The 11,377-nt window shown below is 45.9% G+C and overlaps 1 pseudogene; it reads right to left on the bottom strand.

The window, feature by feature from the left end:
- Positions 1–2,096: 2,096 nt before the first annotated feature.
- Positions 2,097–10,562, bottom strand: LOC119368016 (annotated as a pseudogene).
- Positions 10,563–11,377: the final 815 nt, after the last annotated feature.

The following is an 11,377-nucleotide window of genomic DNA, read 5'->3' as shown; positions in this document are numbered from 1 at the left end:
AGATTGCCCATGCGAAAGTTACTAGACTCCCCATACTAGAGTTACCAACATAGTGGTTATGTAGTTACTCGGCTACATGTGCTACGGTTACCAATATGGCTATTTAGTTACCAAAGTAGAAATTATGTAGTTATCAGATTCCTAATGATATAGTTACCAGGATGCTCATGTAAACTTATCAGGTCACTCATGCTAGAGTTACCAAGATGCTCATGCGCTAAAGCTAACAGGCTTCTCATACGTTATCAAGCTACTCCGGCTATATGGACCCACACATGCTAAAGTTACCATGCTACCCACACAAAAGTTACCAACATAATATTTATGTTGTTATCAGGTTGTTCGTGCTATAATTATCAACTAGACAAATATAGTCACCAGCTGCCCATGCCAAAAGCAACACGTCAACTATATGGTTACTCGACTGTTGGTGTGATAACTACCAACATGAGACAACTATAGTTACCAACTGCCTGTGTTAATATTGTCGAGTGAGTTAGGTCGCAGTAAACACCATAATGTCTTTTAGCACCGGGTGATAACTTTGGGCCTAAAACCCATTAACATGTTGGAAAATTTCTAATTTTAAATGCCCGATAACTTCTGCTAAGCATGTTGGTAATTTACATACAACAACATGGTAAGTTTTAACCCCCCTCCCCCTAAAAAAGTCATGAAAATGTACCAACATAGAATCTAGTTTTGAACATCGCCGTGACGGATTTAATGTTGAAGATGGATCTTGAATCGGGTCAACGATCTAAACCACAAAACATTTTAAACTTTCAAATTTGAACAGAATCAAAACTGTCATCATCACTTTTTGCCTTTTTTACATGCATGCAAGCATGTAATGAGAGTGAGGGGTTCCCCAAAAGTGGAATGTTAGTTATGTATTGAGGTCCCTGATTAGATGGGTAATATTAAAAATTAAATGTGGTAATCCCTTCAAGAGAAGATAAAACAATAGGTAGAACATGGAATCAGCTCGGTCTTTCTACGGATTCTTTAATGATTAAACATACATTTTTTGTTAACACTACAGGAAAATCACACGTTGCCATGCCGCCAACATAAGGCCGACAGATAAAGATCGACATATAGAAAAAAGTTCTCGGCTTACAGTTAGGGCTCGACAATGTTACATGCCATGTGGCAATCACAGAGATGGTAGACCGCTCCGTGACGGAGCAGGCTATAAGCCGAGCGGTTGCCCGACGGCTTTCGGCTTACCCTAGGGAATTCTTTTATTTATTTTAGATTATGAGAAATATAAGCCGAGTACCCGATGAAAGAAACTCCCCTTACACGTGGCCTATTTTTTCCAAACCTATTTTTTAGTGCAAAAAATAATTTTAAATGTTTTGCACTGCATTTACATTAACTTATTGCATTTATATTAACTTATTGCATTCTATCCTATTTTCCTCTCTTTCTCATCTAAGCTAGTTTTCATCGCTTTTTCGATGCCCCAATTTCGTGATCTCTCTATTAATTACCATCATTTTGCCATTTTAAAGTGGTGGAGTATTGCCTTGTACCCTTCACAATCCCAAGTGTAATCCGTTTGCATCGGCCGGCCGGCATGTAGCTTCATTTTGCTGAGAGCCGAACTCGACTTATATTTAAGCTGAGTACCCGTGAACTGAGTACAACACTTGGCTTATAATAAGCCGAGGTTTTTTTTTTTGGAAACGTGGGGCAAAAGATTTGCCCCTTTTCATTAATTAGGAGAGGGAAAAGGTCTTTCAGAGTTACAGAGGACAAGAAAATAAAAGCCCCAAGCATGGGGTGCCTTTTTTTTTTGAGACAAAAGCATGGGGTGCCTAACACATCCGCCCTACTCAGGTTAATTGGGCCTTCGCCAAGTATGTTTCATTCACGATTTTATTTATTTTTTTCCTGCAGTTTAAGTTTTTGAAACTGGATACGCCGAATCCCAAAATCATTCTAGTATTTTACTATTTGTGGGGGTCGTTGTATATAGAAACATGCGTGAACAACAACGTTTGTTGATTTATTTCGCATAACATTTTGTTACGGAGGTACATGCATGGGGCGACATGCAGAAGACACTACTTAACAGAAAGCATTTGCATCCGATCTGTTTAAACAGGTTAACAACGGCCGGCGCCGTCGGCCATGGACAGATGAAGTTGATCAGCTAGCTCACGTTCGAGATGCTGGCGGGCGCCGACTTGGCGAGCCCCCAGCTGTGCAGGACGGCGCCGGAGACGTCGTAAAAGGCCAGGCGCGCCTCGGCCGCGGTGAGCTCCATGGACAGGAAGCCCTGCCCGTCGTACAGGAACTCCATCTTGTCGGTCGTTGCCTTGAACTTGCCCGCCCAAGCCTTGGACCCGCCGCCGCTCGTCACGAACTCCACCGGGCTGTCGACGCTGCTGATGCGCTGCAGGCAGTGGTCGTGACCGTTGAGGTACATGTCAACCCCATGGGCCTGCACGCATGCATGCGCAACATGTCGTACGTACCTTGAGGAGTGGGAGGAGGTGCTCGCGGAGCTCGGTGGTGTTGCCGTGCTCGCAGCCGCTGCTGACGGGGTGGTGGCCGACGACCTTCCACGTCGCGTTGGACGCCGCCAGGGCGTCGTCCAGGTCCTGGAGGAGGGTGGCGATGTAGGTGTCGCGGGGAGCCACGTTCCTCCAGTCGAACTTGCTCTCGTTCCAGTACTTGAGGACGAAGGGCGACGTGTCCACCAGGAACAAGTCAACGATGTCTGCCTCCACGATGAAGGACTTGTTGACGGAGGTCCACCGGCTGTCCACCTCGCGAATGGCCGGGCTCTGCCGCGCCAGCGCGTCGCCCGTGTAGTCGTGGTTGCCGAGGACTGCATGCCACACCCGTGACGCAGTTGCATTATTTGTGAAGTATGTGTGATCGAGAGGAGAAGGTATAGTCGCGGCAGTTATGGATGCATACCGATGTACCAAGGCTTCTGAATGCTGGAGGCGGTGTAGATGTCGGTGAAGGACGCCATGAAGAAGGCCGTGTCATTGTCGCCGGGGAGGCCGTCGTTGTAGAAGTTGTCGCCGGTGGAGATGACAAAGTCGGCGGCTAGCTTCTCGCCGACCACTCCCATCTGTCAACACGTATACACTTTGGCCAATGACCTGGAGTTTTCTTGACGATAAGATGTACTAGTACAACTAATTAAATGACCTCTCTGCTTTCGGCTACTTATACCAGTTTGTACCAACTACTTGTCTGGCAAAAGGGCCCGCTCTTATCTGTTGGCAATTAGCTACACGTGAAATGGCAGTATCGATAGAGAGATACTCCCTCCGTTTCTAAATATAAGTCTTTGAAGAGATTTCATTATGGACTACATACGAAGCAAAATGGATGAATCTACACTCTAAAATGCATCTACATACATCCGTATATGGTCCATAGTGAAATCTCTATAAAGACTTATATTTAGGAACGGAGGGAGTAGATTTTAGTAACGTAGGGCGTATTGGCCGAGAATACACGTTTTTCCTCTCGAGACCTAAAAACCCTCTGGCGATTAGGGTTTCGGGGAGGACCTTGACGGCGGCCGCCTGATCTGATTGGCGGGCAGCGCTGATCTCCGCCGGCGATGGCGTCACCGGCCCAAAGCGCAAGTGGAGGGGCGGCGGCTGACTCTCCCCGGGCAGCCCGGGCGCGACTGGAGGAAGCACTCGGGAAACTTGGCATTACGGACGAAGAGGCTACGCCTCTGGCAGGCAAGGTTCTACACCGACATCTACTTCACATCCAAACCATCACCAGCGCGCTTCGGCCTGCGTGGGGAAACCCTAGGGGTTTGCAATTCAAATCCACGGGAGAAAACATGTTTGTGGCAGAGTTCGAGAACCAGCGGGGTCGAGATAGGATCTGGGTGGGCTCGCCATGGCATGTGAGCAAACATGCAGTCATACTGGCTGACTTCAAGGATCATATGAGGCCTGATGAGGTGAATTTTGACCGGCTCCATGTGTGGGTTCGGGTCCCAAACCTGCCGTACAACCTGAGAGATGATGCTTGGGGCAGTTTGATAGCAAAACAGATTGATAAGAATGCTTCAGCAGTTCAGTTCGATCATGTTGGAGGATATTTGAGAGCTAGAGTTTCCATTGATGTTAATAAGCCTCTTCGGAGGTGGATTTTGATCAATTCGGCCAAGAGGAAGAAGGAAGAATTGTATGATATCCAATATGAACAAATTCCGCACTTCTGTTTCTCTTGTGGCCGTCTAGGACACAATGATCTATTTTGCCCTAACCCAGGTCCTAGGGACAAGAATGGAGATCTTCCTTTTGGACCCAAGTTGAGGGCACCTGAAGAAAGGAGGAAACCTACCTCGGGCGAGAATACGATCAAGCAGGCCCGAGCACAAAAGAATCTAAGACTTCAAGCAATGTCAGAGAAGCTGCCGAGGTGAACTCTCCTGTCAAAAACCGACCTTATGCAAAGAGGAAGGAGGCACCAAAGCAGGTCTATCAACGCGTTGAGCAACCCCTGCTTATCACCAATGGAGAACATATAGATCATGATGGGCCGTTTGGAGAGATGGGAAGGGGAAGCGATGAGGATACATTGGAGCGAAAGGGTTTGGAGAGAGAACCAAAAAAGAAGCGACCAACACCGAAAAATTCGGCAGCAGCTGCAGAGCAGCGCTGCCCGTCCCAATGAGCATCATAAGTTGGAACTGCCGGGGGCATGGGAACCCCGAGGCAGTTCGAGAGCTTAGCAGTGTGGTGAAGCAAGAAGGGCCCTCCCTCCTCTTTGTTACGGAAACAAAGATTAGGGCAACAAGGGTGGAGAATCTAAAGTTTACTTTGGGTTTTGATGGATGTTTCGCAGTTAATAGCGTCGGTCTCAGTGGAGGCATTGGATTGTTTTGGTCCAAGGACATTTCTGTTGAGCTCAAGAATTATGGTGCCGGCCACATTGATGTTGTGGTGCGGAAAAAGGATCAAAACTCCTTCGAGTGGAGATTCACTGGCTTTTATGGTGCACCAAGGGCACAGGACCGTCATCACAGCTGGCGTCTTCTGTGAACCCTAAACGCACTTCCCCATACAGCATGGATTTGCATGGGTGACTTCAACGAGACTTTATACGGCGATGAACATTTTAGCCGGTCTGTGCGACCAGAGTGACAGATGAGGGCGTTTTGTGAAGCGGTCAATGAGTGTGCACTCCAAGACTTAGGCTGGACAGGAGTTCCTTTCACTTGGGACAACCGTCAAGATGGAGTGGCAAATGTCAAAGCACGGATTGATCGGGCCTTTGCAAATGAGGAATTTAGGCAACAATTCGGGTACACAAATGTTCGCCATATTAGCGCAGCGGAGTCGGACCACTGTTTTGTATACTTGGCGTTCCGGGAGCAGCAAGGCGATACATCAAGAAGGGGAGTGAGACCCTTTCGGTATGAAAATGTTTGGCAAACACACTTGGATTACGAGCAGGTTGTGAACGCATGTTGGCTTAGTCAGCAACGAATATCTGATTTACAAGGTGTTGTAGACTCTTTGAGTGCCATGAAACGGCAGCTCGAACCTTGGGGTAGGAAAGAGTTCGGATGTCTAGCAAAGACAGTCCGAAAGCTGCAGCAAAAGCTAGATAAGCTTCGCCGACAATCTGTTGGGCGTGGTCCGTCAGAAGAGGAGAAGAGCACGGTTCTCAAACTCCGGGAAGCTCTTCGCCAAGAAGAGATATGGCTCCGTCAACGTTCTCGTGTACTTTGGCTACGGGACGGTGATCGGAACTCAGGTTACTTCCAAGCACAAGCGAAGCAGCGACAGAGGATTAACAAGATAGCTGGCCTGAGAAGGACCGATGGCTCATTGTGTGCTAATGCTGAGGAAGATAGAGTGGAGATAATGGATTTCTATCAACAGTTATATACCTCGCAGGGCCTATCAGACACTAGCGAGTTGTTATCGTATGTGCGTGCGTGCATTACTCCGGCGATGAGCGATTCCCTGGACAAATTATTTGAACCAGAGGATGTGCACAAGGCCCTTTTCCAGATGGCGTCATCTAAGGCGCCAGGTGTGGACGGCTTCACCGCGGGGTTTTTTCAGAAGCATTGGGAGTTACTTCGTGATGATGTAACAAATGTTGTTCTGGGTTTTTTGAATGGAGACGAGCTTCCAGTGGGTTTAAATGACACTTCCATCACGCTTATACCAAAGGTACGGAACCCACAGTCCATCTCGCAGTATCGGCCAATTTCCCTTTGCCCAGTTTTGTATAAATTGGCAGCCAAGGCCATTACAAATAAAATCAGGGATTTTTTGGATGAGATAATTAGTGAAGAACAAAGTGCTTTTATCCCCGAACGCCTAATTACTGATAACGTGTTAGTCACGTTTGAGAGTGTCCATGCTATGCGGAGAAGGAAGAAGGGAAAAAATATACTTGCGCAATCAAACTTGACATGATGAAAGCCTATGACCATGTTGAATGGAGCTTTCTTGAAGCTATCTTACTCAAGTTTGGTTTTGGCATTGATCTTGTTAGACTTATCATGAAGTGCATAACTTCGGTTCACTTTGCTGTCCGTGTAAATGGGGAGCTCTTGTCTTTTTTCAGTCCCTCTCGTGGACTGAGACAGGGATGCCCCATGTCACCGTTTTTGTTCCTCATATGTGCAGAAGGTTTTTCATGCTTACTCAAATATTATGGCACCATTGATAGAGGAATCAGAGTCAATTTCAGAGCCCCATGGGTCAATCACCTGCTCTTCGCAGATGACAGCCTCATTTTTATGAAAGCAGAAGATCTAAGTGCGGCTAGGCTGAATAACATACTTCAAATATATGGTTCTGCTTCAGGCCAGCATGTAAACAGAGAGAAAAGTGCTATTTTCTTCGGTCCAAATACACCGGCTTCATGCAGACAAGCGATCAAGAATGCTTTGGACATCCATGTTGAGGCGTTCAGTGAGCGATATCTGGTTCTTCCAACTGCTGTGGGCAAAATCACCAGCGGCACTTTCGAACATATAAAGGAAAGATCTAGGAGTAAAATGCAGGGATGGTCAGAGAGACTCTTTGCTTGTGCAGGGCGAGAAACTTTACTGAAGTCAATTATACAAGCAATCCCCACATACAACATGACTGTCTTTTTGTTAACCAAGAAGGTATGCAAGAGCCTCACATCTTGCATGGCTAAATTTTGGTGGAGCAGCTCGATTGATAAGCGATCTTTACATTGGACTTCATGGCAGAAGCTAGCAACACCAAAATGCAAAGGGGGTATGGGTTTTCGTGATCTTCACCTCTTTAATCTGGCACTACTTGGTAAGCAAGGATGGCGCCTCATTACTAATCCCAATACCCTTTGTGCAAGAGTGCTCAAGAGTAAATACTTTCCGGATACAGATTTTATGCAAGACACAACTCCAAGCACATCCTCGGCGACTTGGAGAGCTATTGTGGCAGGAAGGGAAGCGTTAACTACGGGGCTTATCAAGCGGGTAGGCGATGGATCCAACATATCGATTTGGAATGATAAGTGGATTCCGTCAATAGCTACAATGGTTCCCCTAGCCAGTCCTACAAACACCACTGTATCACTTGTTAGTGATCTGATTGATACAAGCACTTGGTCATGGAGGAGGGAACTAATTTTGGACACGTTTTTACTCTCAAATGCACAAGCTATTCTGAATATACCTTTGTAGTCTGGAGGTGGAGATGATTTTCTCGCTTGGGCAAAGGAGGCTTCTGGCAACTACACAGTCAAGTCAGCGTACCGAGCTCTAGTGACTCGCAATGAACTTCAAGCTCCAGAGGAAGGGCAGGCTACCGGTTCCATAATTGATAATCAACGGCTGTGGAATTCGCTATGGAAGCTCAATGTTTTACCCAAGGTCAGAGTTTTCTTCTGGTGAGTTTTAAGGGGTATTTTACTCGACGAATGTACACTGGTACATCGACACATAGGGCAGCAAAACCTATGCAAGTTGTGTATCGCCAGTGAGGAGGACCCGGAGCATGCACTTTTGAGGTACGCACACGCAGTGAGCTTCTGGGAGGAGGCAGAGCAACTATTTGATTTCCAGATGCCAATACTGCAACCAACAACTTGGGCCAAGGATATTATCTGTGGTGAACAATTTACTTCCAGAGACCGAGCTATTTTAATCTCTGTCATGTGATCGATCTGGCATTCTAGGAACAGATTGACGCACAGGGAAGACAAGCTTGATCCGGCGACATCTGTTCGCCGCACCAGGGAGACTCTAGCTCTCTTGGATATACCTCGGCGACATGCCCTACTCATGCAGGGTCATGGGTGGCGACCCCCTGATCCAGGCTTCGTCACGATCAATACAGATGCTGGAATCAAATGTGAAGATGGTAAAGGTGGAGCTGGGGGTGTTGCTCGCTCCCTTGATTCTTTTCTTGGGGCATGGAGTAAACCACTCCCTGGGATTACGGATCCTCTCATAGCGGAGGCGATGGCAATGCGAGAAGGTGTTATTTTCGCCAATCTGAGAGGTTTTTCAAACGTCGTGTCGGAGACGGACTGTCTGGAGGTAGTCAACCTCTGAAACACTCGCCACAATTCTCGATCGATTGTGGCTCCTATCTTAGTAGAAATTGGAGAGCTTGCTGGTAGTTTAAATTCTTTTCATTTTCATCATGTTGTAAGATCAGCCAACGGTCCCGCTCATATCTGTGCTAAGCATGCTTGCACGATTGACGTTACCGAAAGCTGGATTGACAGTGTTCCAAGCTTCCTGACCAGCAGCCTGTTGGCTGACTGTTCGGCGAACGCTTTTATTAAATAAAGCTCTCAGTGTTTCCCCGCAAAAAAAACACATGAAATGGTAGTGATGCTAAAGCATATTGTTAATTAAGCACTAATGAGTAGGTGTTTATGTATTTAAAGCATAAACAAGAAGCACTTCTTAGTTGATGAAATCTATAATACCTAAATAGTTGATCCCCACTATCATATTTCTCTTGACATGTAAGCTATCCACCTCATCAACCTGCCACATCAGCAATTATTCTTGTTTTTAATCAGTTTTTTTAGACAACCTTTTAACCACTTTCTGTTAACGTTTACACATGTGGCGGCGGTGTCCCTCTATTTCTATACTTAAATGACGCACCGAAGCCCAATGGTCTTGTGATTCACAAACAGAGCAAAGAATCCCGATCGTCTCACTAAAAAGCCCAACCGTCTCTCTCTCTGTTAATAAATAAAGGACCAATCTTCCGTGGGCAACGATACAGTGGGCCGGCTACAGTAGAAAGAGAAGCGACCTTGCCGTGTGGTCTGGTCCTCTGGCACGACCGCCGGTCTTCGGCGCATCTGCCGGTTGTAGTTCCGTTCCAAGTGCAGACCACTCTGGTGCCCTGTAGCCTCGTCGACATGGCGGCGGTGGTGCTATTTTCCCTCTCTCTGTTCCGTTCGGTGGGAATCAGTGTGGCACCCTGTAGCATTGTTCAGATGGCGGCTTTCGTCCTCTTCTCTCTATTCCTACGAAGCAACTCCAACGTTGGTTGGGAACTGGTGGAGGTTGGTTCCAGTCTGATCAGGTGTACAGCAGTCCCATGTTGGCTTACTTTCGGACTAGGAGAGAAACAGTTGGGTAGAGACACCGGCCAGGTATTTCAACAAATGATGGTAACCCCTCTGCTACTCATCCTTCTACCTTCAGACTTTTCATTTATGCTTAACCCACCAGCTAATTTGATTCCAGTCATATTGTTATAGTTGGATTTGATAGTGGTTAAGGTATGCTGATTTGATTTGGTTAAGTTAGCAGGGAGCCATGCCCCATGGGTGGGATTGAGTAATGCTATGACGACAAGAATAATTTCCTTCCAAGATTTTAGTGTGTGTGCTCATACGAAAAACAAATCGTGCTTTTCCCATACATGTTGACTACTGTATTGCTCTAACATTCGAACCCTTCTTTTTGTTACTAGGATGTGTTAAATTAATCGTAGTTTCTGTTTTGTGTGGAGCCACATTTTGATCTATGTACAGTATGTCCATTTGTTGATACCACTTTTTTTCCCCAAGAATGACTGTTTCTCCATGTATTTAATACAAAATGTAACGGATTGTGATATATAATTATCTATGGCAGTTTACTTTTTGTATTGTCATGTGGTAAAGTGTTTTACTGCTAAACATGATTTTAAGAAATATCAATGCATATGCTTCAAGTTTTTCCTAAACATAGGTTTCCTCAAGAATGTTTTGTTATTTGAACATATATTTGAAGAGATACTATTTTATGATATTGCTATTTTTTAAGCATATATTTCTGTAACAACGCGCGGGGTGTCATCTAGTTTATATAGGCATTCCTTAACGACGTGGCTATTCTGTAAGCACTAAAAGAATCCATAGAACTCCGTTTGCGAGTGTACCTGCTCGGCAACCAGTGTCTGGTTGTACTGTCCACCCCTTCCCCAGTCCCCGACAGCGAGCACGGTGAGTGACCCGTCCTCCTTGGGCGAGTGCTGCACCCGCTGCAGCTCGGCCGCCACCGGCGAGAGCAGCACCAGCGCGCTAACAAGGACGATCGCGGTCGCCGCCATTTTCGGCCGGTCGGCGATCGAGCTAGGCGACTTGAGCTGCTAGTTGCTGGATGGAGAAGAGAGCAAAGTGGAGGCGATGGCTAGACGAGCACCCAGTCACGGGTATTTGTAGCGGCCGGCCGGGCCGGGGCAGTGGTCGAGCATTCGAGCTGAGGTTGCGTTTGGCGCCACCCCCAATGTATTGAAGTATTTGTTTTTCTTTTTCTCTCTCAAGCGTTTTGATCTTCGAATATATGTTATATCTCGCTCTACTTCTTTCATGCATTATAAGAAAAACAAAGTGGCAATGGACAAGTTGAAAAAAGAAAGAATATGGCAGTGGAGATCAGTGTGTCAAAAACGTTCTTATATTATGAGACGGAGGGAGTATTTTTCTTCGCTATACAAAATGTGTCTATTCTCCAATGTAAGGTCAACTTTCGCTTTTAAGATGTTTTTCCTTGGCTGGTGTACTACTTCCTAAATTGTTGCAAATTCAATATCTACATAATCTATTGGTTTCATGATTGGCTCCTCACTAAGTAACCACCGGTTCTATGTTTTTTCTCATGTATGTACATTGTGTTCATAACTGAAATCCTCATTCCATCCAGTCTGTCACTGTGGATGGTTAAATATACTGCATAAACTATTACTGTGACCGAAGCTGCTTCCAGATTTTAAGTTTTCTTCAAATTAAATGAAATATTTTTTTTGTCAAGCTCTAGCATTTATTTTGTAAACTATCTAGGCCACCATCTCGGGCCTATGGGAATCCTTCCCGGTATAAGAGGTTTGGCATCCCTTTATTAGAATTAAACTTGTTTCATTTTATT

The sequence above is a fragment of the Triticum dicoccoides genome, chromosome 2B (genome assembly GCF_002162155.2).
Source record: "Triticum dicoccoides isolate Atlit2015 ecotype Zavitan chromosome 2B, WEW_v2.0, whole genome shotgun sequence".
NCBI lineage: Eukaryota > Viridiplantae > Streptophyta > Magnoliopsida > Poales > Poaceae > Triticum > Triticum dicoccoides.
Note: the sequence above shows the minus strand (reverse complement) of the source record. Positions and strands in the feature narration are given on the sequence as shown.